The sequence below is a fragment of the Panthera onca genome, chromosome B1 (genome assembly GCF_046562875.1).
Source record: "Panthera onca isolate mPanOnc1 chromosome B1, mPanOnc1 haplotype 2, whole genome shotgun sequence".
In the NCBI taxonomy this organism is placed as follows: Eukaryota; Metazoa; Chordata; class Mammalia; order Carnivora; family Felidae; genus Panthera; species Panthera onca.
In genome coordinates, this window is record NC_138342.1 from 58344911 (window position 1) to 58372684 (window position 27774).

The 27774-nt window shown below is 36.1% G+C and overlaps 1 protein-coding gene and 1 pseudogene across 3 annotated transcripts in view; both read right to left on the bottom strand.

Annotated features, from left to right (window-relative positions):
• The window catches only part of ADAMTS3 (ADAM metallopeptidase with thrombospondin type 1 motif 3), a 260356-nt gene that overhangs the window by 65907 nt on the left and 166675 nt on the right, over nt 1-27774 (bottom strand). The gene's annotated exons all lie outside the window — the stretch shown is intronic.
• LOC132693509 (U2 spliceosomal RNA) lies at nt 9445-9551 on the bottom strand (annotated as a pseudogene).

Here is a 27774-nt window from a genome sequence, read left to right on the forward strand (position 1 = left end):
TAGCAACACTGAGGGTAAAGTAATATTATTGAACAGGAAGCGCCATGGCCACACTGAATGTTCCAGACGAGAAGAGGGTGTAGTTTAGTCTTCCTCTAGCTGCATCATCAGTGCAGAGCAAAGAAAGTGGGGATACAGACAGAGCAGTTGTCAAGTACTTATTAAATACATGGAGATGATAAACGAAAAAATCATGTGTTGATAAGTTTAGAGTGATTAATTTAAGTCCCTATAATCCTAGGCTCAAGGGATGGAATTTATATCACGTAAATTTAAATTTTTTTTTTTTAACATTTATTTATTTTTTGAGAGGCAGAGAGAGACAGAGCATGAGCAGGGCAGGTGCAGAGAGAGGGAGACACAGAATCGGAAGCAGGCTCCAGGCTCTGAGCTGTCAGCACAGAGCCCGATGCGGAGCTTGAACTCAGGAACCATGAGATCATGACCTGGGCCGAAGTCAGTTTCCTAACCAATTGAGCCACCCAGGTGCTCCTGTATCATGTAAATTTAAATTACTCCTTTTACCAGTAGCCTTAACTTAAAAACCAAATTAAAGCATGGCAACACAAGAGCATCTGGTGCTACAACTATTAGTCACAACATATTACTTTATTTCTTATGCGGATGGTTTTCTAGTGAATGATGCTAGGGAGACACTACAGGTCTCCACATTTGTACTGGGCATCATCTAGATAGCAGGTCACTTCAACAGCTATATATGTGACTCTGTGAGACACCAAACTAAGAAGTCAATCAGAAAATACCTACATCCAAAGCAAAATAAAAGAATAAACATTTTTTTATTTAATACAGTTGAAGCTATTTATTTTTTTTATTTTCCAAATAAATCTCTCTCTCTCTCTCATACACACACATGAAAGAGAGACACACACAAATATCCATATACATCTATCTATCTATCTATCTATCTAGAAAGAGAATGAGAGAGGCATTCTCAATTTCTAGTTATCTTGTTTATCTACTTTCAGATTATCATACTTTTGGTGAAGAAAAATGTTTTTGTGAAATGAAAAATAAAATTTATCACTTGGAAGCCAAAACAAAAGATATTTTCCAAAACTGCTGGTACGAAACTGAAAGCAAAATTCGTTTCCATTTCAAATATATATAAGCTGGAAAGGATTTTATTTTACAAATTGCCCTGATGCCTATAACAACCCCATACCTAAAAACAAGTTTGAAAGAACCAGTTCTGACTCATGGGAGTCTTACTTCATGCTTCACTAGGGCCTGTAAGCCATTTGAATCGGTGTCTGACATTAACAAATAGGCATTTTCCTCTCCACCTTTGTGGTTTTAGTAAGGTTGAAGGGGGGAAAAAAAAAGGTGTCTCTTGGCCGGGAAGATTGATGACCAAGCCCTAGCCACACGGGATTAGAAGTAGTAGAAGTACAAATTTTACTCACACCCTTTCCACTATTAAAAAACACACAGAAACACCAGAACTCTCCCTTGCAGGGATGGGCAAGGGACTACTGAGGTTTGAAAGCCATACCGTAATTCACTTTGACCCAAGCCCAAATGCTAGATCTTTAGCTGGGAATTTTCTTCTCATCGGGGAATCACAATACATAAATAGCTCTCGCTGCCATCCACATCAAACAAAGTTTTCCTCAAAAGTTGTTTTTAAGCACTGTAACCCACATTGAGGGCAAGAGACTACACCTGCAAACAGCTTTACCTAATTCAACCTCAAGCCTTTCACACACTTGAGAAAGCGAAAGGTTGTGATAGCTAGTGTACAAACAGGAAACTCATACACGAGCTCCCAGTTCTAAAAATGGCTCTTTTTGGCAGAACGGCCAGTGACAGTGTCCAATGCAAATATAGTAGCAATGTCATCATATCATTAAGTCTGATGCATGAATGGAGAAGGCTGAATACTTATTTCAGAAAGACAGTTCATTCTGCTCTCATACACCTTTGGTTTGGCCTTTGAATCCCTCCTTAAATAGGTGGTTTTCTGGTAAGAGAAGAGAAACTCTTTTTCCATTGCATGAGGAACCTGGAAAGGAAGAAGGAAGCCTTTTTCTTTTAACCATTGCCTTGATTCGGTCAAGAATACTCCTGTCCCTATTCCCCCCCTGTGCTGTACAGTGCTCTTTCTATGATTCCTAAAGTGAGTACCGTCAAACGTTTCAAAGAAAGACAGGGGAATAATTTCTGGAATTTTTTATCCATATACACCAGCATTAATTACAGACAATTCTGAGGCTGTGAAATATCTTCACTCACAAAGAAATTTTCCCAGCATGTCCACTCTGTAAGGTAACTGTCATGGGCGTTGTAATCAGACATACCTGGCTCCAAATCCTGGCAGTGTCATATCCTAGCAATGTAAATTTAGTTAAGATGCCTAGCCTCTCTAAATCTCACTTTCCTCATCTGTAAAATGGGATAATACCTAATCTGCAGAGTTGCTATGAAGGGACGATTATAATAAAGGCACCGTGTACAGTGCTTAGACGTAAGTGCTCAACAAATAGCATTCACTGTTACTACTATCGTGATGATGATTATGATTTCCCATTAAGAGAAGTCTCCTACACCTTTTATAGCTTTCTACATTTTATTTATATATGACAAATCAAATAGATATAGTGTTTTTTTTTAAATAGAGGTCAGAAAAAAAATTAGAATTAGTGAAGGGAAATCTGAACTGCTAATAACTTTAGAAAGAATAAGGGTAACAATATTTCCCCAAAAGCATAACGTTGGTACAAGGAGAAAAGAATCTAGAATGTTTACTTTCAGGTAAATTAGGATGACCTCCAATGGGACAAACTTGTTTAGTAGATTAAAAAACCTAAAGCAAAACTGGACACAGTCTGCTTATAGATGGTGCTGATTTTCACTCAATGCATATTTATTGAGTACTCACACATAGCAGACCCTGAGAAGCTAAAGAACCAGTTGGCACGTCTGTAGGTGTCAACTCTGGGAACCACAAAGTCGTACTCGATTATATTCAGAATGGAGCTGAGTTTGTATCATGTAGTCACAAACCATTATATAGGCTGGAATCACACAATCTCTAGTTTAAGCAGATCTAGGCAGGGTACAGAACATACCTGTGGGTAATAGCTTACACCTTTAGAAAGCTTCCGAGTTTAAAAGCTGACACATGCTTTGGCAAAATCTAAGATGCCTCTGTGTCTAATTCTACCATTATTTCTGTGCCCCATGAAATACAGGAACAGGAAAAATTAAAGGTGAGTATCATGCTAATCATGTCCACACTCACAACACCCATCAGATCTGTTTACTGCAAAAAGGGGCGAGAAGAATCACAGAGAAGGCAATAGGCAAGTTCAGGAAGGGAAAGCATAGTTACATTTTGCATTGGGAGTAGCAAATTGGATCTGTGGTGGCACTCTGTTGGCATCCTCTTAAGTAAGTGCATCCAAGGTGGCTTGAATGGCTGTAGCTGAGTTGGACAGCAGATAATGATGGATGTGATAACAGAATCAGTGGAAAGGCTGGACATTTTTAAGATAAATAAATAAATAAGGCCCTGCAGTAGGTACAGGGTGCTTCATTCCAGAAAAGGGATGCTCATAGTACCTCTCAAATTTCCCAGAAATAACAAAGTCAGTCCTTCTTAGTACTTAGAGTGAGTGAGTTTCACTTTTTCAAACATTTTTGCAACTTACCTTTCAAGTTATTGATATGAATTAATTAACATTTTGGGAACATTTTGATTTTACCCCTTTCTGTACTCCCTACCTTCCCAATTATTGTATGTGAACTTTCAACAAAGTAATTTTACTACAAAGCCTATGTTACTGAAGGTATATAATATTTGGGGATGCATAGGTGACCAACTAAGGCAAAATAAATATAGTATTTTTAGTGTTGAAGATAGGATTATTAGTGTTAAATCAGTACTTTGAACTTACCAAACAGATAAAGTAGAATATAGGTTGTTTTGCTGATTATGAACACTTCAGCTTAAGACATTTTCAGGATGGAATATGGCATATCTACATACCTAATCATATTTGCAGGATATCTAAGTGTAGATTGGTGAAGTTACTCCCACCCCAAAAGAAATTCTATAGTCTAAAAAACGTCAGGAGACAAAGGCAAAATTAGAAAAGTACAAGTTCTGATCAAGTTCTGAATCTGATACAACTACATTAGGGGTTAAAAAGTAATCTCAAGCATACGGTGTCAGACTATGATAGAATCATCTCTTCTCTATCCAATCTCTCCTCCCTAAGGAGAAGAATGTTAATTTTATTTGAGGTGGTAATGAACCCAGCTAAAAGTCACTCCTAGTCTCTCTTGGCACAAAGGACCACACGTGACTAAGAATAATTCAATGAGATATAAGCAGAAGTATTGCTTATACTTCAGTGGCTTAAAATGGCTGGTATGAAAGGCTTCCCCCAAGGCTCCTCAAAGGAATGTGATTCATCTTGGTAGATTAGACCCTTTGGTTCTTTACTCAGTATTCCTTCCTGCTTCCTGCAATGTAGACACGATGTCAGGCGTTCTATGAAGTAGCCCTACACTCAAGGCATGTGCTTAGTATGAAAGGGTAGCTATAAAAAAGAGATCTGACCCCACAACGACTATGGAGCTGGCATCCCAGCCCTGGACTGCCTAGCATCAGCCTTTATTACACACGGGGGAGAGCCCTTCCATCATGCTTAGGCCAAGTTTGAGTTTTCTTTTGTATGTCACTGAATCTAGTCCTAAGAGATAGGACACTGATGATAATTTTATTATGTAAATTCCTCATGCTTCCCTGCTCCATTTGGGAATGCCAGTCAATTTTTATGTGAATAAGTGGATCAGAAACTAAGGTTCACTTTACCAAAATGTCCCAGCTTTCTTTACAGCGCATCTACTTCAGAAAATGAGGAAGAAAATATTTCACAGTAACCATAAACATAGAATGAGTCTGTATGTATAAATTTAACATTCTTCATGAACAGAATATGGTTGTAAAAATGAAGTGACTGGGATGCTACCAGCTGGATTTTCCAATAGTAGGTGGAGAGCCTAAGATCAGAGCTAAAAATAGGCATAAAATTCAACAACTGTCATATGCTAACATCAGAAGCAGAGAGGAATTATATTGTGTTGACCTGTTTACAACATCCAGTAGTGATTTTCCCATTGACATCTTTTTTAAAAAGTTATATTTTTACAATTCCTAAAAAGACACATTAACAGCATCTCTGTATATGGGGGCATCATTCCACCAAGATATAAAATATTTCTGTGAAAAGCAGCTGAATCCTTCACCAACTAGGAAATTCCATAATGATAGTTCAAAGAACTAGATTCATGCCAATTTATGATGTCAATTCTGAAGTTTCATTAAGTAACTGTTGCTTTTTTAAAAAAGGGAGAGAGAGACATTACCATTGAATGAATATTAGTTTCCGTGATTTCTTTTCCCCATAAGTTCTAATTCTAAAGTACATGTTTGCTTTTGTTTTCACTGACTACTTTAAGGGAGAGCATACAGCCTTTTTTTAAAATGGAAAACATCTTACCTTTTAAGTGAAAACAAAAAGATTTTCATGATTTTAGTTTATGGCCATTAGCAAACAAACAAAACAGAAAAGTCACCTCCAATACATAAAAACTTGTGACTTTTAGCATGAATCTCCTGTATGTCAGTTAAAAAGTTTCAAGCTGCAAATAAAACTTTAAAGTGTTTTAAGCAATCAGGAAGCATATTTGTTGGCCTTACAAGAGTCCCAGAGGTCAGGGGATTCCTGAGTTAGTTTATTGACAGATCATCAAGTAGGCACTTTCCATCTTCTCATATTCAGTCATTCTTGGTGTATAAACTTTGTCTCCAGATTGGCTTCTTCCATTATTTCAAATTCGCAGCACCAATTCCAGCATCAGAGCCAGGTACAACAAATTGTATCTTCGTGCACATCTTTCTGAGGAGTAGGTAAAAATCTTTCCTAGAAGCCCAGTACATTTAACGATATGCTTCAGTGGCCAGAATTGAGTCACATGCCCATGTAAAAATCATTCACAGATAAGAGGAACAGAACCCCACGTAAGTCTTAGTCCAATCAGAAGTCAACCCCTGTACCCAAGGCTGGCCTTCACTGGAGATCAAGGGAGAAGGCCTTGAAATAAAACAAGAGAGGGAAACAGATGTCATACAGGCAACCCACATTGCCGAATTCTCCCTTTCAGATCCTCCTCTTCCTACATTCCCTAGTAACAATCTTCCGGTGGGCTCTTTTATTCTATCTTTGTTTGTATTAATGCAGGTTGTGTTTCATTTCCCTTATTATTATTACAACCTTTTTGCCTGGAGATCACTTCTGCATTCTCATGAAAGGTACAGCCCTTCACTCCCATGGTAGGGGATGCTCATCATTGTGGATTGCCTAGCCCATTCCAACTGTTTCTTGAATAAATCACTGAGATGTCTGCGTGTGGGCAGAGTTGTCAGACAAAATACAGTATACTCTGTTAAATTCAAATTCCATATAAACAACACTGTTTAAAATATAGGTATGTCCCAAATATCACACGGGATGTAACTAATACTAAAAACTTATTCAATGTTTATCTGAAATTCAAATTTAAATGAGAATCCTGTATTTTTATCTGCTAAATCTGGCAATTCTAGGAGTGGGAGAATCTATCTTTCTCCAAGAGGTCCACATAGTTATACAGATTTATACCCACCCACTCCACCCCTATGTACTCAGTGCTAGCAGTGGGCATTGACGCAGGCATGGACAAGTACTATATTCTGTTTCTTTGACTCTAGTGATTGGTTAATGGATGGGTAAATGGTCTAAATCATACCAATTAAACTACGACCTAGGATTATTTTATTTGTAGTTACTAGGAAAGAGAAATTCCTTCTAGTAAGCTTGAAACTGGAAGAATAAAATATGGAAGCTTCTTGGGACTAGCACAGGGATAGTTGTTGACCTAAATTTAATGCAAGAAGAGGAAAGGGAAGATTACTAATGGAGAGAAGAGTTTAACGTTCCATTGATGACTTTCAGCCACTGAATTCAACCATTCTTGAAACCTTGGTCTTTTCAATTTCATGAGTCAATAAACTATTGCCACCTCATTTTCTCTCTTACTAATTAAAAAAAAAATTGTTTTTGCTTACAATTGTTTGATGTTAGTTCCTAACAACTGAAACTAAATGAACCTTGATAAATAAACCCATCTATATGCTTCCTACTAGAGTCATCACTTGTCCTCATTTTCCTTCCCACTCTTCTTTAATAAACTATTCTTAGGCTACATCATCATTTGAAAAGGTTGACATGTTCTGTTTAATCTCCAAAATTAATTATTTTATTCTCTTTATCTCACTTGAAATTAAGGGCTTTGCTACCAGTGATCTGTTTCCTAGTTTGTTTCTTCTGTTGCTTACTCAGCTAAAACTTAACTTTGAAAGACAGGACAGTTTTTTAATTTCCAAATATTATCCCTCTGTACATTGAATAGCATTTTAATTACCATCTCTCTTTTCTTTTCGACTAAATCATAATCCCTCTTACTTCTGGTTGTGTAGCTGACCTCTACTAAATCCAAGAGTAGAGGAAGGAGTCCCCACACTCAGTATACTGGAGTGCATTCTAGCAATCTGACACTGCTAGAAGTTAGTTTTCTAAGTAAGCTCAAAGGAGAGAGAGAATTCCATTTCACAGATGCCAATTTCAAAGCTCAAATTATGTCTACCAGATGCCTCCTATGTGCAATTTCTTCACTTAAGACTTCCCCGGAACCCTATTTGAGCATAGTAATCTTTTTCCATCTGGAACCAGTTAATAAAAATTAAACAAGTCATTATAGCCAACCTATGAATATTAACATTTGCCATAATATTTCCAATAAATATTTAAAGAACAGGGCGTGGGCCTGCACTGTTCTAAACACAGAGAGAATAACAGTAGACAAAACAGACATGGAGCTTGCCTGCACTGAACTGACATTCTAGAGATAAGAAAGATGAAGCAGGGTAAGAAAAGTCAAACAGGATAAGGGGAATAAGAGTGAAATGAAGAAGGCACAATTTTAGATAAAGGTGTTCAGAAAAAGATAGAAAATGGACAGAGATCTTGTAAAGTGATAGAATGAGCCACATGAATATCAATGTTATATTTATGTGATACATAGATAAGCTTTTTATACATAAATGTAAACTTTTAATCTATATTTATATTATAGATCTCTTAGTATGAGGCTGCATGGTATAATACAGAGAAAATCACAATAAATTCAGGAATATACCAGGCAGAGTTTCCCACAAAGATCCATGGAACCTGTGAATATGAGGAAATATCACTCCTCTGATTATGTTATATGCACAGCTGAATGTAAAATAAAGGCATAGGGGCACCTGGGTGGCTCAGTAGGTTGTCCGGCTTTGTCTCAGGTCATGATCTTGTGGTCTGTGGGTTTCAGCCCTGTGTCAGGCCCTGTGCTGACAGCTTGGAGCCTGGAGCCTGCTTGGAATTCTGTGTCTCCCTCTCTCTCTGCCCCTCCCTGCTCACTTTCTGACTCTCTCTCTCTCAAAAATAAACATCAAAAAAATAAAAATAAAACAAAATAAAATAAAATAAAATAAAATAAAATAAAATAAAAGGCATTATCCAGGTGGGTCTTATCTAATCTCATAAGTCATTAAAAGTAGAAACCTTTCCCTGACTGGTTGTAGAAGAGAAGGTAAAAAATCTGAACTGTGAAAAGGAAATAACATACCATTGTTGGCTATGATGATGGAGCGAGACTGTGCAAGGACCAGAGACAGGTATCTAGCTGCTGACAGTGAACTCCAGCCATCAGCTAGCCAGGAAATGGGGACCTCAGTCCCACAACAACTGGAACCTGAATTCTGCCAACTTGGTGAATGGGTTTGGAAGTGGATTCTTTCCCATCACCTCCAGGCAGGAGTTCACCCTGGCTAGAACCTTGATTTTGGCCTTGTGAGAGCTAAGCACAGAAACCAGTCCAGTCACCTGGGATTCTGATTCACAGAGCTGTGAATTAATAAATGACTATTGTTTTAAATCACTAGGCTCTTGGTGATTTGTTATGCAACAAAAGAAAAATAATACAGAGAACAGAGCTCTAGGCCCAGCTCTGCTATGCTTCATTTTTTTGATCTGGGAAAGATGCCAAATTTATCTGAGCCTCAGTTTCCTTATCTATAAAATAAATGAGCTGTGCTAGAGGATCACTAAAATCTTCTTCCTGGCTAAATTTCCATAATTAATCATTGGGCCATGACTTCCCTATTTTAGATTATTAAAGTTGCTTTCTTGACCATAAATGATTGATCATTCTTATAATTGTTGCTAAATCCTTGGTCAAGGATATGATTCACAATTAAAACATATTTTACATGGAAAAATGCATTACACCATAAGACAAACTGCATTATGATATAAATACTTCATGACAATGTAGAAGTCTAGTAATTTATTACAATAAGACATAGTCTTCTCATTTACACTGTAAGCTGATAAGAACAGATACTACATTTGATCTTAGCTAAATGGCTGAGAAGCAATTCGTTTGCCATTTAAATATGAGCACAGGGTGTTCATAAAGTCTAGAGGCATAGTCAAATGTACATAATATCATCAAGGACATCTTTGGTTTCTTCTCTGAAAAATAAAATATTATCTATGTTTCCATATTTTAATTTTTTTTTAATGTTTATTTATTTTTGAGACAGAGAGAGACAGAGCATGAACGGGGGAGGGTCAGAGAGAGGGAGACACAGAATCTGAAGCAGGCTCCAGGCTCTGAGCTGTCAGCACAGAGCCCGACGCGGGGCTCGAACTCACGGACCGCGAGATCATGACCTGAGCCGAAGTCGGCCGCTTAACCGACTGAGCCACCCAGGCGCCCCTGTTTCCATATTTTATAAACAACCTATAAAAGATTGGGTAAACGACATATAGATTATTTAAGTATTTACGCATCCACAACACCAACTAGAATTTATCCTAAGTGTTTAAAAACTCACTTTATGCCTTTTTATTGTGTTACAACAGAATTATACTATGCTACCACCAATAAATTGTTGCCAAAGTAGAGTTATATAAACATGGAATTAAAAATGCACATTACCCATAAAATTAAAATATTGAAGTGATCACCTACATGTATTTAACCGGAAGTCCTGTGCTCATTTGAATAATACTGACCAGTTTTAACTTATGTTCAGATGAAAGGTTATTTTTTTAAACAAACTGTGATTTATTTATACTCCACATCAATAAAAAAGAACAAACTATGGATACACAATTAGTACACAGAAATCAGTAGCATTTCTTTACACTAACAATGAAGTCACAGAATGAGAAATTTACAAAAACAGCACCATTTACAACTGCACCAAAAAGACTAAAATACCCAGGAATAAACTTAACCAAAGGTTAAGGCATAGGTGAAAGACCTATACTCTGGAAATTATAAAACACTGATGAAAGCAGTTGAGGATAACGCAGATAAATGGAAAGATATTCCACACTCATGGATTGTAAGAATTAATATTGTTAAGATGTCTGTATTACCCAAAGCATTCTGCAGATTCAATGCAATCCCTATTAAAATACCAACAGCATTTTTCACAGAACTAGAGCAAATAATGCTAAAATGTGTATGGAACCACAGAAGACCCTGAACAGCCAAAGCAATCCTGAGAAAGAACAAAGCTGGAGGTATCACAATTCCAGATTTCAAGATGTACTGCTAAGCTGAAGCAATGAAAACAATATGGTACTGACACAAAAATAGGCACATAGATCAAAGGAACAGAATAGAGACCCCAGAAACAAACCCACATTCTTATGGTTAATTTATGACAAAGGAGGCAAGAATATCCAGTGGGGAAGAGACAGTCTCTTCAATAAATGATGTTGGGAAAACTGGACAGCTACATGTAAAAGAATGAAACTGGACCACTTTTTTACACCATATAAAAAAATAAACTCAAAATGAATTCGAGACGTAAACGTGAGGCCTGAAACCATAGAAGTCCTATAAGAGAACACAGGCAGTCATTTCTCTGACATTGACCATAGCAATATTTTTCTAGATATGTCTAAGGAAAAGGAAACAAAAGCAAAAAAAAAACAAAACAAAACAAAACAAAACAAAACAAAAAAACAAACTATTGAGACTAACCAAAATAAAAAGTTTTTAAACAGTGAAGGAACCCATCAACAGAACAAAAAGACCACCTACTGAATGGCAGAAGATACTTGCAAATGGTATGTCCAATAATAGGTTAATGTCCAAAATATGGAAAGGTCAAGTTTATAATCCTATCATATAGAATCAATATTTTTAAGACATAGAAATTATTGCCAATTTAAGATAAATTATGACAGAACAGTATTTGCTATCCAATACTATGAATGGGACAGTGTAACTCCTAACACCAATATAACATTATCCAAGTTATATTTAATAACATGGCATATTTTGCATTCAGATAAAATTGTTGGGCCATTCCTAATGTGAACTTCCACTAAATACACTAATTTGCTAAAATAAAACTATTCTTAGTCTAACAAATAAAATACACAGAGGAAAGAAATATTGTTATATTTACATTTTAGCCATATAAATACATGTCTATTATACATTCTCCCACATAGTACTGATCGTATGGAAGCAAAAAACTCGAGTGTATTTTTATATCTTCTGCTTTTGTAAACATATGAAATAGTTTTAAGAGCTGTTTTAATGCATTGTTTTCTAACATTTCTGACACTTATGGGTCAGTTTTGGCTGATTGATTTTTCTCATCATTATGGGTTGTATTTTCCTATTCCTTTGCATACTTGCTAATTTTGATCAGATGCCTGACACAGTGAATTTCACCTTGTTGGTTGCTGGATGTATTTGTGTTCCTATAAGTATTCTTGAGCTTTATTCTTGGATGCAGTCAAATTACCTCAAAACAGTTTGGTCCTTTCTCAGGCCTTGCTTTTAAGATCAATCAGAAAGGACCAGAGCCACGTTCAGCTAGAGCTAATTATTCATCGCTACTGAGGGAAGCCCTCTCTGTGTGCACTAGCCAATGCTAGGTCAATTAGGAGATGTCCCAGTCTGCAGAGTTTGAACAAGTATTATTCCCAGCCCCATGGAAGCACGGCCACAGTTACCGCTAATCCCCTCAGGTGGTTCTTTTCCAACTTTGCATAATTTCCTCACATATATGTGCTGATTAGGACTTGAATGAATACTAGAGGGGAACCCCTTCAGATATCTTCAGGATTCTACCGCGTGTAGTTCTCTTCTTATAGTTTGGTGAACTCTGGCCACCTTCATCTCCCAGACTCTCAGCTCTGGCATCTCCACTCCAAGTGCCTGTCAGGCTCACCCTGGTTGTCCTTCCGTAAGATTCAGATTAAAACCCCTCTAGGAAGTAAACTGGGGTAACACTGAGGCTCACGTCATTTGTTTCTCACCTCTTAGGGATCCCTAGCCTTCACTGTCAGGTATCCGGTACCTTGCAAACCGGTGTTTCATATTTTGTTCATTTCTGTTTTTTTAAAGCAGGGGAGTATATCTAATCTTTGTTATTCCACCATGGTCAAGAGCAGAAGTTCACTTAATTTGGTTTTGCTAAGAACATATGGTAGTTTAGAAACTTGGATTTATAGGCATGTTACTCTGTAATAGGACTTAGAATTCTCTCTAGCAATTCAGCTTTCCCCAAATAGCTTTCTACACACATTTACTTGGACTTGTGGAATTAGCAGTGAAATGCTCAGTGTAAAAACCCTGACAACACTCTTTTAATTAAAAAAGAAATCATACTCTTCTAAGACATTAAATCTCCTTGAATATGTCCTTGCAACATAGGATATCATATGTAAGCAAGAGATATTTAAGGTTGAGCAGCATTCAGTAGATCTCAAAAAAATATGTATATTCTGTTCACCTTACTCCTAAAACAATGTGAACTCCTCTGCCCATTAAAAGCTGGCTGATGAAACAAATACATGAACTATATATTCTTCAGGGAGTGTCGTTCACCTACGTGAGAGAATGTTAAAAATTACCCAAGGAAAATTCATGGATATTCTTTGCCAAGGACTTGGGAGTCTTAATTACAACCCTATTTTCACTTTTATTTTCAAGATGAATAATACATGATGAACTGATGATTTCTTTTAAGCTAGTAAGAAAAATCTCATATGGTAATAATACCTGTGATTTTCCTAGCCAAGATGAAACTGTCATAGTTACACTTTCATATAAAAACTCTTGTTATGATCAAATGAAATGTATCCTAAGCTGACCGAGGGATTTCCCTCAGAATAGGGTAACTAAGAAGAATGTGTGTGTGATCTTTAGAATTTTCCCTTTTCCCCTCACTGTGGGCATTCTTCGTCTATAACCATAATAGATGTGATCAGAAATAATATATGGCCATAGGCATGACTGCATCATACAATATGAAGTAAATTCTGCACTTTCCTAAAAAAAAAAAAAAAAAAAAAAAAAAAAAAAAAAGCTGGCTGAGCCAAGAGGTACTGTAAATGTGTTTATAGAAGGAAACTGACGTCCAAGAGTAGATCCCCTACCCCCCAGAATGCTGCTTGTTACTTAACACAAACATGGAGAGAAATAAAAAACAAAAAACAAAACTAAAACCTTAGCAAACATAGGCATCACCTTATAGTCCAAAGAACGCAATGTTTGAAATATTCACTGAAAATGTTTTGCACTGAGTTTTATAAAGAATTATAAACTAGGTTTTTAAAAACATCATATTTAGATGAGAGAAAATTGGGGGTGAACTGCAGGAAGTCATGTTACAGTGGTGAAGGCAAGAAGTAAATCCTTTAAATCAGGGCTCACTGTGGGACATTTCCTAAAATCAACAACAAGGGCCTCAAGAAGCGGATAAAACTGCTCACTCAAAAAAGAAATCACCTTATGAACAGGAAAATGAGGCCTTTTTGCATTTTTAATTCAAAAAATCTAAACACTTGTGTGTTAAGCTCAAATCAAGGAATGGCATAGTTGATGGGTTAACATAGATGTAGTGAAAACATTTAACCACTGACTGTGATCGAAGCCAATAAATACCGATATTTTCTTCAACTATTAGATGGGAAATCCAGACAAGTCTGTTTCTAAGTGAGTGTGAGTTGATTCCATCTCAACTCATTCAGTAATTTTGAAGATCTAATAGATTGGTAATACAAAAAGAAGCCTCACAAAATGGAAACACTAGGATTATTATCAAAGTCTCATTACCTCTTTCCCTCCTGCCCTCTTTTCCTTCCTTTCCTCCCCTTTTCCTTTCTCTGCTCACTCTCTCTTTATTTCCTTGCTCTCCTCCTTACTTCCTTGCACCCATCTGTTTCCAAACATTTCTTGAGCACTTTTTAAGTATAGAATCTGACCTAGCCTCTGGGAATAAAAGGTGAATAATCTCAGTTCTTGTCGTTGAGGAAGCCAAAGTGTAATAGCAGTGGAGAAAGATATATAAACAGATACTTTAATACAAGGTTAGTAGGTAACTGGAGAACCAACTTACTCTACTGGAAGACATCTGAGAGTATTTCAACAGAGGAGGTGATATCTGAGCTGGATTTTAAAAGACACACAGATGTTAGATATATGGAGAAATAGAGAGCACCGTTCCAGGCAATGACACACGTGCACCAGACCAGAAAAGAAATTGGGGGAAGAGAACTTCAAAGGAGATGGAACAAAAAGTAAGTGAAGATTTGTGTTGAGAGATGTGGTCACTAAGGGAAGCTGAAGCGAGATCATGAAGAACCTTAAATATTTTATCCACAGGCTTAGAGCTGAGTTTGCTGGGGTGGTTCAGTATCATGCCTGTTATCCTGACATAAATAGGAGCAGTGTTTTCTTTTACTGTCAGATGTGGCCTAGTTTGAACAACAAATCAGGTGGGCCGCTTACTTATAGGCCTCTTGATATCAGAATGGGATTTTTTAGAAGGAGGGCTAAAGCTATAGAATTCTCCTTTGTGCACTTCAATTCAATGGCAACAGAGAGACTGTAATAATAGGCTTTCCACGCTGTGCTGCAGTGATCTTTCCTGGGTGTGCAAACAGGGATGGTGAATAGGATCATTTGGCAGTCAACATCCATTCCAACCTCCTTGGGTTGTCGACATCTGCAGAAGTGGGGAACTATGTGTCCCAACGTGCTTGCAGCCAGGATTCCAGGTGAGAATTCGGTTATGTCAGCTAGAGTGAGTTTTGGATTCAGGAGCGGCAGGTGTGGTTGGGGAGATACTGTGGGACCACAGTCTAGGCATCCTAGGTCTAGTTGTTGGCCGTGTGGAGGCTGTGAGGAGAGTGCATAGTGAGCAGTAGTGGCAGTTTGCTGTCCTGGGAGAAGTCTTGGTTCTTGGAGTCCAAAGGTCCAGTGGCAGCTCCCTCATTCTCCCCCTCCCTGGCCTGGGCTGCAGCAGCGGCTGCCCGGGTGGACCAATCTGCTGTATCATTCTGAGAACTAGTCCAGGAGCTTAAGCCTGGAGGCCACTCCTCCAAACCTTCCAACAATTTAATGCACACCTAATTCTTTATATTAAATCGTTTCATGCTTAAAATAGCTAGTGTGGTTTCAATTTCCTGGAACTGAACCTTGACATATATATGGTAAGTTATTTAACAAAACCGGGCCTCAAATCCACAGCCGTATAGTAAGAGGGCTGGGCTATTCAATGATTTGCAAGACCTCTCCTACCTCGAAAATTTGCTTTTGTGATTCTGTAATTTTGTGAAGTTTGCCTAATCCTCCATTTTTCCTCTCTTGCAGCCCTCAGGAACTGCTTCCAACCTGGCTTCTAGCTTACATTTCCATATAACTATTTTACTAAGATCGCTATGAGTATACTTTCAGTAGTCAGAAAATGCGCCAAAAGTCATAGGATGCATATCAGACACTCATTCATTTAACACACATTTATTGATTACCTATTAACACCAGGTGCTCTTAAACAATATTTTACAAACTCCTTGACCTAGTCCAAGCATTTGTTTAGACAAAACATCCCTGGAAGTATATTTTGTCTCTGTCTTGTTTGCAATTTGATAATAACTTTCCTCCCCAAACTCTCTCCCTTCTCTACCCCTCTCCATTCAGGGCTTCAGTCAGTGTGCTATTGCTTCTTTGTAGAAACTGACCTGAGTCAAATCAGGATTTCTTTTCCCTTGTCTCTAGACCACTATCTCTATTTCCAGCCCATTTTGTTGTCCTTAATAGGGTGAATCATCACACATTCTCTTCACTGATGTAGTCTTTCAAATCCACATTTTATTCCTCTCCACTCTTTTTAAAAAAAAAAAAAATTAATGTTTAATTATTTTTGAGAGAGACAGAGAGAGAGAGAGAGAGAGAGAGACAGAGAAAGCGTGAGTGGGAGAGGAACAGAGAGAGAGGGAGACTCAGAATCCAAAGCAGGCTCCAGGCTCTCAGCTGTGGGCACAGAGCCTGACATGGGGCTCGAACTCACAGACTGTGAGATCATGACCTGAATTGAAGCCAGGTGTTTAACCGACTGAGCCACCCAGGCACCCCTTCCTCTCTACTCTTAGTGTTCTATATGTCTCTTCAGGTGGTCCTTTGCTGGATCCTGTGCTCCTCACCAATTGGCTGAGAATTACCCAAAGCCCTTTGTTTACATATTCCCTTGGATAAATCATTCAGTCATCCAGTTTTATTTATTTTGAGAGAGAGAGAGAGAGAGAGAGAGAGAGAGAGAGAGAGAACAAGAGCAGGGGATGGCAGAAAGAGAAGGAGAGAGAGAATCCCCAGCAGACTTCGTGCTGCCAGGGCAGAGCCCGATGCAGGGCTCGATATCACAAACTATGAGATCATGATCTAAGCTGAGTCAAGAGTCAGACACTTAACCGACTGAGCCACCCAGGCACCCCAGTCATCACGTTTTAAAACCTTTTTAATCCTTAAGTCACATATCCTGAGTCATAGAACATTTCTACATTGCTGTTCCAGTGCTTTCTAACTATTATTATTCTTAAAGTATTAATTTATCTCAACATGGTCATCCTTCAACACTCTTCTTGTACTCCTCTCCAGGCAATCAAAACTCTGAAGTCATTTTTACTTTCTTGCTTAACAGGTCATTCCCAAATTCTGGTAATTCTTTCTACACAATATTAGACTTGCCATTCTATCTACAATTCCGCATTCAATATCATGCCCCAGGTTCTGTATTGGTCTCTTCTCTTTCCCTATTTTCTGTCTACACCTATATCCTATGTTTGGCCACTTGAATTATCTCCTTTAAATGTTAGCACAAGAGCTTTTGGTAGTCAAATTTCCTTTCCTCATGAAATCTAAACCTTTTGTCAGTGGCCAAACTTTTCACTACCTAAACTACGTATCTCCTATTGTAGTCTGGTTTCATTTTTTTCTCAAGAAGAGTTAACCTAATTGTCATTACACAGTCTACCCATCTCTGCCATATTACTTGTTTCATCAACCTGGAATGTTGTCCACCTGAACTAAAAAATATCTCCAAAAATCCTTAAAGGCACTGATCAAAATGTTTCCTGTTCAAGGATCATTTCATCTGACTCTAATTAATAGCAGTCCTAGAGGACTTTCTACTAATGTTTGTAAAGCCAAAGCTTAAAAAAAAAAGTCTTGAAGGATAAACTTATGTGCTGTTTTTTCTCTTATTCAATGAATGTCGGAGTAAGTCCTTGGTAAAGCAAAGAATAGTCATAGATAATACAACTCACCACAGCATGTAAGTGCACATAACAACAAGCCTGAAAGCTAGGTATACATTGCACAGTATCGGTTATAGTTCTGTTGTTCTCACACAAGAAGCATATGCTATATGAGAATTATTTTGCCTTATCCTATTTACTTTGGAATTCTTTTTTTATATTGACTCCATGGTATTGCAGACAGAGGGACATAAAGGCTCTTGAATGTAGAAAAGTTTTGTGATTAAAAAACCTAATAATTAGTGATTGCATCCATTTTTTGTAAAGTGGGGAAATGTGCTTTTTAAAAAAAGTAGTCCAATGAGCTTGAATACATTAAGAGATCAATACACGTTTGTTAAGTAAATGAGTGGGCGAGACAACAGGTAAGTTTTTTGAGTTTAAAGAAAATGGGGATAGAAACAGATCATAACCTATCAGTGTGTGCACAAAGTAGAAGAATGGAGAAAAAAAACATAATAATTGTTACTGAAGTTTCTGATAGTTCTAGAAATGAAAACACCAAAGAATAACTGGAGACAAGTTATACATCCAGGAATAGGCATACAATTAAATAAATTGTATCTTATAATATACACAGAGGTATACACTATAATATTACATGATGTTATAGTTCATGTACATATATATGTCTAACATAGTTAGTCCTCATTATTTGTAGACCTTTATATTTGTGAATTTGCTTATTCAACAAAATTTATTTGTAACCCTGAGGTTAATATTAGCGGTGTTTTCTCAGTCATCTGTAGGCATGCACAAAGTGGCAAAAATTTTTTTCAACAAAGCAAGAAAAGAAAACAAAAAAATAATTATGATTTATATGGGAGAAATAAATCTGTCACTATTTCCAGATAACATGATTATGTTTTTAGAAATCCAAAAGAATCTACAGATCAACTATTAGAATTAATAAATGAATTAAGCAGGTCACTGAATACAAAGCCAAAAATATCACTTGAATTTTATATATTAACAGCAAAGGATGAGAAATAAAATTTATCAATAAAAAATAATACCATTCAAAAGCGTATAAAAAATCAAAGTCTTAGGCAAATTGAACTAAGATGTGCTAGATCTCTACACTGAAAACTATGATCATTACTTACAGACAATAAACTGCAGAGTTGGAGAAAATATTTGCAATACATATCTGACAAAGTATTCATATCCAGAATATATAAATACTCCTACAAAATAATAGTAAGACAGGCAATTTTAAAAGTGTTCATTTTGTGCATTTCACAAAAATAACAGTCTAATAGCCAACAGGTGTATATAAAGTTTCTCGACATGTTTAGATATCAGGAAAAACAAATTAAAGCCAGATAAAACATACCTGCTACGATAACTAAAATTAGATCTAATAAATAAAACTTAATCCCAAGCTTGGATAGGACTTGAATCAGTTGGAACTCTCATACACTGCAGGTGGGAATGTCAATAGTATACTACTTTGTAAAGCATTTAGCATTATCTACTGAAATTGAATACATGCATACTCTAAGACACAGCAATTCTACTCCTGTGTAGAAACTAAACAGATATGAGTGCTTATATGTATTCACCATAGTACACACACAAGAATATTCATAGCTGTTTATAATAGCTAAAACTAGAAAGTAGATTGGATGAATAAATTACGATAAATTTGTGTGATAGAACAGTATAGGGTAATAAAAAATGAACAAATCGCTACAGCATGCAGCAACGTGGATTGACCTCTTAGAAGTAATATTTAATTTTTTCTATGTTCATTCATTTTTGAAAGACACAGAGAGACAGCGCACAAGCAGGGGTGGGGCAGAGAGGGAGGGGGACACAGAATCCAAAGCAGGCTCCAGGCTCTGAGCTGTCAGCACAGAGCCTGATGCAGGACTCAAACTCACGAACTGCGAGATCAGGACCTGAGCAGAAGTCAGACGCTCAACTGACTGAACCACTCAGGCGCTCCTAGAAATAATATTAAGTTAAAGAAACCAGACAAAAAATAATAAATACTATATGATTCAATTTATATTATATATACTAATTTCATGAAAGGCCAAAATACACTGTATCAATAGAATTCAGAATGGTGGTTACCTTTGATGGGGTACCTTTGATTACCTTTGATCTCCTAGGAGATCATACAAGGGAAGGTTTGAGATGGTGGCCATATTCTACTAAATATGTAGAGTGGTTACTTTTGTAAAAATTGAGCTGAGAACTTAAGACTGAATGTTACTGTATGTGTATTATAGAACAAGACAAAACTACAATAAATAAAACAAGTTTTCAACATAAATCTATTCTATCACATGTTAATGCCTTGTTTGACACAGTATAGAAATATGAAACTTGGGAGAACATAAAAAATCTCTGAAGGATGTAATATAGCAATCTAAATTGATGCAAAATAATTTATGCAAGAGTGCCAAAAGACCTCCCATAAAGACTGCCTTCTTTCCTCCCCAAAAAGTGACTTGATAACAAAATACTTTAAATCAAGCCACACAATGTAGTTCCTAGGGGGTGGAATGTCTGGTTAACGTAAGCCTAGTAGAGTACACAGGACATTTGCCAGATTTTTGTCAAAGAATGTCTATGAGATCATTCTTCACAAGGGCTCCCCTCCATATTCCTGACATGATATAAACTGCTCTGGTATTTATGTATGCTGGACACTCCTTTAGTATACTTTATAGGTTTTTAAATAAAACCAGCTGGCACTTGAGCTAACCTTGAGGGGAAAAACAAAGATTTCTCTGCAACACACTTGTGTGCATCAGAATCACCTAAGTCTTAGGGTCTCCATCCAGACATTTTACAGCACTTGGTTTGCAAAGGGCCCTGGAATCTGCATTTCAAGAAGCACTCCAAGAGACCCTGGGTCAAGTGGTTTGGCTCATACATTTATGGTATCCTGGTCTATACTATCATATCAACTATTCATTTTCAGTGAATTTGCTTATTTCAAAAATATAATGTCTTCTCTCTATGTGAATTTCTTTCTTCTTTCTATGTGAAATTAGTATGGATGATAGAACTTAATGCAATAAACTATATATGTCCTTTTTATATATGTCCTATTATAAATCCTTTATCTGTTAGTTAGATTTCATCTTTCTCAGTCACATCAGTATAACAACATTAACCTATTAAATAATCAAAGAAGGAAAGTAACTGAAATAATGCTTTTCCATATTAATTAATAATTATTATATGCATAGAATGACTTGTTGCTATGTAAACTATTATTTTTTCTTAATGAGAGGCAACTCAGACTTGGACCAGAGCTATCTGAATCTGCTAACACATAAATTCAGGATTAATGGAATTCAACCATTTAAAAGGCCAATGTGCACTATTAAAATATAGAAGAGAAATTATAAAGTGAATTTACCTAGGCAAATGAAAGACAGAGGTGAGAAGCTTTCCAAAAGAAACAAAAAGAAAAGAGAAAAGAGAAAACAGTAAAAAAAAAAAAAAAAATAGAGAAAAATCTGACAAAGACTAAAGAGACTAGAGAGAAATAAATAACCTGCAATTTAAATTGGGTAGTGACTAGATGAAAATCAGAACATTGTGGTTGTTTTACGTGAGAGAGCAAAACCTTACTAGGAACCCATGCAGAGAACATGGTAGAAAATAGAAAGTATAAAATTCAACAAAATTAATTTTTACTGCTGGAAAAATAATGTCTTAAATAAGGAACTAAGAAAAAACAAAACAAAGTCAAACAGTAAACCGGGTTAGTATTATTCATATTATGAGCCTTGGGAAATGCTCCTGACTTTTTGCTTCTGCACCAATATGAAAAGGAGATACCATGCCTGAGACCCACCCTGGACCTCCAGGTACCATCACGCAAATAATGAATGAAGATTAGTGAATTGTTTTGAGTTTCTCAAGATACAATGTATAGTTATTCAGACTATTGTGCTTTTGATTTATACCAATTAAGTGAGTTAACATTTTAATAACATTTAGTATCATGAGCATGAAAAATTAAGCAAAAAATATAGTGAAATATACTATGGGGAAAAGGCCAAATAAAAAAAATACATACATAGTTGCTAAATCTTTCAGTGAAAGAACACAATTACTTCTCCCGTGACCCCCCCCCCCCCCCCATATTGCTACTGGATACCATTTAAATCTGAAGGTGCTAGAAACACAAATAATTTATTTGGTTTAATAATAACATTATTGAGGATATCACAGCAATGCTGATAAAATACATACTACCTACCAAGCACCTAAAATGTTAATTAAATGAATATACACTCTAACTATTAGCAATTATATCAATCTTCATCCATGTTACCACTCTAATACAACAAACACATTATCAATCAATTATCATCATGGGTAAAAACAAAATAGTCTTTTATCTTTGAGAAGCTTAGAAAATTAGTAAGCCACAGTGAAAGACTGAGTATTATCATCATTAGGATTAATTTATATATATAAATAATTAATATATAATTATATATAATTATAAATTATATGCCTACTTTTTATTACAGAATTATAAAGACAATTATTCTAAGGGGAGGAGGACAGAAAAATGGGGCAAATCATTATCCCGACTTCCAATGTGGAAATGGCAATTGCAGCTTGCTGATCTCACCAAGTTATTTACATGGGATGATTATTTTTATTTATTAATTTACATTGGAGGATGATTGGATGTCCAATCCTTTTTTTCACTAGGGTAAGACTATAGATAGAATCACTCAGACTGCCTTGATGGCCTTTGCTTTTATTTATCCCTGAAGAGTCCATGTATGTGCTACAATTGTATGACAATGCCTTATGCTATCAATGGATTTTTTTTTCCCCTGAATTTCCTACTCTCTGACAGTGACCAATAGGGCAGTCACAATGAAGCTTAAATCAAGCGATGTTGTAGAGTGCTGAAAAGGATATACATGCTCAACCTGAAAGGCCATGGTCTCATAATCCTACAGGACTTAACAAATGTCAAAAAGAAACTTCTTTTTAAAGACTTCCGTCTTCCTAATTTTTGACTGCTTAATATAGCAAAACACTTTGTACAAATACAATTATCTGCTTGAATGTCTTCATGCAAGTGAAGATATCTTTCATGAGAGACTGAAGAATGTATGTTTTTTTGTTGAAATTTAGTTTTACGCAAATGAACAAGCATTACCAAAGAGAAGAATGTCAGTGTTTTTCTGTATTATGAAATGCATAGACACACACACACACATACACACATACACAACACTCACACCAGATTAAAAGATTGCAAAATATTTATATTTTCCTTATTGGCACCTCCTCGACTTTCATGCCTAAGATATTTTCTTCTGTTGTTTTTAATACTAATATTTAGATTGATAATAAAAGATTGCTAATGGAACTTTTCTTTCAAAATGTATTTTAAACATAAATACTATCAAGTACCTCTATGTTCCCTCTTTGGTATAAAACAAGCATATTCTATATTTACTGCAATGAAAGATTTGTCTTCAAAATTCTAATTTTATTTTTCTTTATTTAATATACATCTCATTAACAACAAAATTAAAACTTTATTGTCTAACTCCATTGTAACAGTTTTCATATATTAACTTAATTAATCTTCAGAGCAACCATATGAAAGACTATTGTCTCCATTTTAGAGATGAGTGAAATGAGCCACAGATACAGCAAGTTGCCTAGAATAACACAATTAAGCAGAAATGCACTGTGGGCAAGTCCACAGTGATGTATGAATGAATACAAGGTATTAATAAACATGAAAAAGTTCATAATACAGACTCGTACATGCATGTACTCACAGGAAAAAGAGAGTAAAAGGATATATAGTAAAAAAAGAATTTATTTTTTAAAATTGTTTATTTTCCCCCAGTTTTGAGTGCTATTATAACCAGAAAAAAATCAGTAAATGCTACACAAAAGAAAACAAATGGGCAAAAAGATTTATGTGCAAATTCTCAAGAATCTTATGTAATATACACAAGAACATATGCTACCTCAAAGAAGTTGTTTTTTTTTTAACTCAATAGCACTTTAAAAGTACATCTGCCTTGCACTTTCTATAGATACTTAAGTTTCTGTTTGTTTTGCGCCCCCCCCCCCGCACAGTTCTGCAAACTTGTTGAGGAAATGACCATGATTCATTCCCATTTGCATCCACTGTGCCTACACAATACAAGGCCTGCCACGTGTAGGGAGGCATTCAGTAAATGGTGGCTGAGGAATTTCATACTTGTGGGAGCAAAAACACTAAGAACAATACTATCTTCTACCACATAAGAACAAAATTGTCTCAGAGGCTAATAACTACCAGATATGACCTCATAATTGCATAAAGATACACCTAGCTGGGCGGTCATGAGGAAAGCAGGTTATCAGGTTCAGAAATGAGAGACATTTCTAGCACAGCTGGAAAATCACTCAAATTCCAACCTCTTTGTATTTCTGCTGAATATTTTACTCATATTTGACGACCCCTTTTTAGAAAACTTTCCCACACAATGTCACTCATGTTTCCCATAAGTTTTTATGCATGCCTTTATTATATGTATAATAGAGCTACCTTATAGTATTATTTGTGACTATTTTATTTGACTGCACTTGAAGCTCCGTGAAGGCAAGAAGTGGGCCAGTATACATCAGGACTACTGCACACAATCTTGCAGGCTGTGCACTGCACAAGGGCACCATATCTAAAGAGATGCGATAAACATCATGGATATCATAGATTGGAATATTTGTATCAACAATTTTCTGGTGGGTGACAATAAAGTTTCTTTTTTTTTTAAGGTTTATTTATTTTTCACAGAGAGAGACAGAGCATGAGTGGGGAAGGGGCAGAGACAGAGGGAGACAGCATCTGAAGCAGGCTCCAGGCTCTGAGCTGTCAGCACAGAGCCCAACGCAGGGCTCAAACCCAGGAACCACAAGATCATGACCTGAGAGGAGCTGAAGTCAGATGCTTAACTGACCGAGCCACCCAAGCGTGCCAACAATAAAGTTTCTTGAAGAAAATGTCCTTTGTTTTCTTATATTCAAAGGTCCTAGAACATAAAAGGTACCCAAAAATTTTTATATAAATGAATACACCAAGAACTGTACCATTAACTAATGCACAAAAAATTAATATATTGGTTTTATCTTTCAAGCTGACATATGAGGAAAGTAAATTCGATATGATAGATAATATAGATTAAAATGTGATAAAATTAAGAATATTTTGGCAGTAAATATTAATGAATTTTATGGTCTGAAGACATATAAAGCAAATTCTCTCTAAAGTAAATATTGTAAACTATATCACTATACCTCAACACTAATGCTACCAACAGGGGAAATCGAGTTTAGGAATCCTCCCTGTCTCTCATAGGGCTTATAAGCTTTAATATCATAAAGCATGATAACCACTGCTATTAATGCTTAATACAGGTTTTCACTTTCAGATATTCAAGGGCACTGTACCCAAGATATCTGTAAATAGGACAAGAGGCATTCAAACAACAATGACAAAATAGCCTGTATTTCTTGGCATTCTACTTTCATTTAATCAGTACTTTCTATTTGTTATGTATAAATGCTGAGGACTAGCATTTTTTAGGCAGATTCATATCACCAAACTTCTTCTTTAGCAAGATTATAGCTTTTCGTTATTTTGATATTCACTGTTGGGTTAGGAGAGAAGATACCACTAACCTAGATGATGTGGAATTTTTAAATTTAATCCAGGTTGCCAGAGGTATAATTAAATCCAGGTTTCAGGTGGTCCCTGCTCTGAATGAAGGGGCACATCCAGCTTTCCCAAGCTATGCTCTTTACAATTCCTTTTAGCAAACTCGCTTTGCATTTAAATGTATAACATAACATATATTGTGAATCTCAGCAAGGAACAATATAAATAGGTTAGAATTTCCAAAAGTGATGAATGGCATCAAGCCATAAATTTGGGAAACATTATAAAACTCAAGGGAGATAAACAGAAAGAAAACCAGACCACGGAAGTGAAGTCCCAAGCAAAGGGAAAATTGTAGAATCAGTCATAAAGAAAAAGAAGTATCACTTTCAAGGGAACAATAATGACTGGCAACCTGACTTCTCACTAGAGATGATGAAAGTCAAAAGGCAGTAGAATTGTATTTTTTAAGTGCTAAAAGAACATATTCTATTAAAGTAACCTTCAAAATTAGGGAAAAATAAAGTTATTCCCAGATAAGTAATACTGAAATAAACAACCAAAACTATTATCAGCAGACCCACAGAAACAGTTATGCTAAAAGCCATTCTTCCAACAAAAGGAAAGTAATATCTGATGAAAATTTGTAAGGAGAGGAATGAAGAGCACCAAACAGAGTGGATAAATAAAACATGAATCATCATCGATTTGGGGGAGGGGGTGTTGAAAAATATATGTAGAATTAAAAACATACCACAATAATAATCCAAATGTTGGTAGGGAGTAGCAAATGGAATTACATTGTTCTGAGATTCTAAAGTATCATAAAGTATCAAAAATTATATTAGGCTATAATAAGTAAAGTCTGAATATTGTTATTTTAGTGTAAATGCTAAGAGAATATAAAAGAATGTTCATGTAAATAGCTAAATGAAGGTGTAAATGGAATAATAAAAAAACACTTGAGTAATTCAAAAGAAGGCAAAAAAGTGGAGAAAGAGGAAGACAAATAGGAACAAAAAAATAGGAAAAAAATCAGATGGGAGTTATAATCCCAAATATACCATTAATTACTGTTCTGGGGATAGAATTGTGTCCCCCCCAAAAGATGTATTTAACTCCTAAATGCTGGTACCTGTGAACATAACCTTATTTTTTTTAATGTTTATTTATTATTTATTTTTGAGAGACAGTATGAATGGGGTGGGGCAGAGGGAGAGAGAGAGAATCCCAAACAGGCTCCATGCTGTCAGCAAAGGGTCTGATGCAGGGCTCTATCCCACAAACCATGAGATCATGACCTGAGCCGAAATCAAGAGTCAGATGCTTAACCAATGGAGCCTCCCAGGCACCCTTAAACATAACCTTATTTGGAAGTAGTATGACTGTAGACTTAATCAAGTTAAGACGTGGTCATATTGAATTAGGATAGGCTCTAATTCAATGACTGGTATCCTTATAAGAGGGAAATTTGGATACAGACACACAGGGAGAACATCACGTGAAGGTGGAAACAGAGTTGGGAGGGATGTGTCTACAAACCAAAGAATGCTAAATATTCCTGGCAACACCAGAACCAGGAGAGAGGAATTGAATGGATTCTCCCTTGGAATCTCCAGAAGGAACCGATCCTGCTGACTCCTGGATTTCAGAACTCTAGCTACAGACTACAGTCTAGAACAGACTACAGAAGAATAAATCTGTGTTTTTAGACTCCCCAGTTTGTGGTACTTTGTTATGACAGCCCTAGGAAATTAATACATTTACATTAACTGGATATTGAATATATATTTGAATTTAAAAACAAAGATTGTCATACTGCATAAGAAAAACAAAATTTAAAAAGTGGCAATATACTGCATGCAGGAGACATACCTTAAATACTAAAGAAGGGTTAAAATGAAAGGATGGAAAAAGGTACACCAAGAAAACACTAAAGAAAATAAAGATGTAGTTATACAAATATCAGATAAGCTAGACTTTAAACAACGAGTTTACTTAAAAAAAATAGTTTATAAGATTCAAAAAATTTCAATCCACTAGGAAGATACAGCAATTAAAAATATATAGCAATTTTAAATTTACACACAACTGATTACATAGCTTTATAATATATAAAGCGGAAACTGACAGAAGTAAAATGAGAAAAAAACCTTTAGTAGATAGTTTTAACATAGTAGATAGTTTTAATACAACTAACACTAAAGAACAAACAGATTTACAAAAGCAGTACATTTCTAGATGATATGAACAACACAATTAACAAAATTGACTTGGTAACAAACAGAGCTGTATCCAACAATGACAGAATTCACATTCTTTTCAAGTCATCATGGAACTCTTGTCTATTGCTGGACCATATGCTGGGCC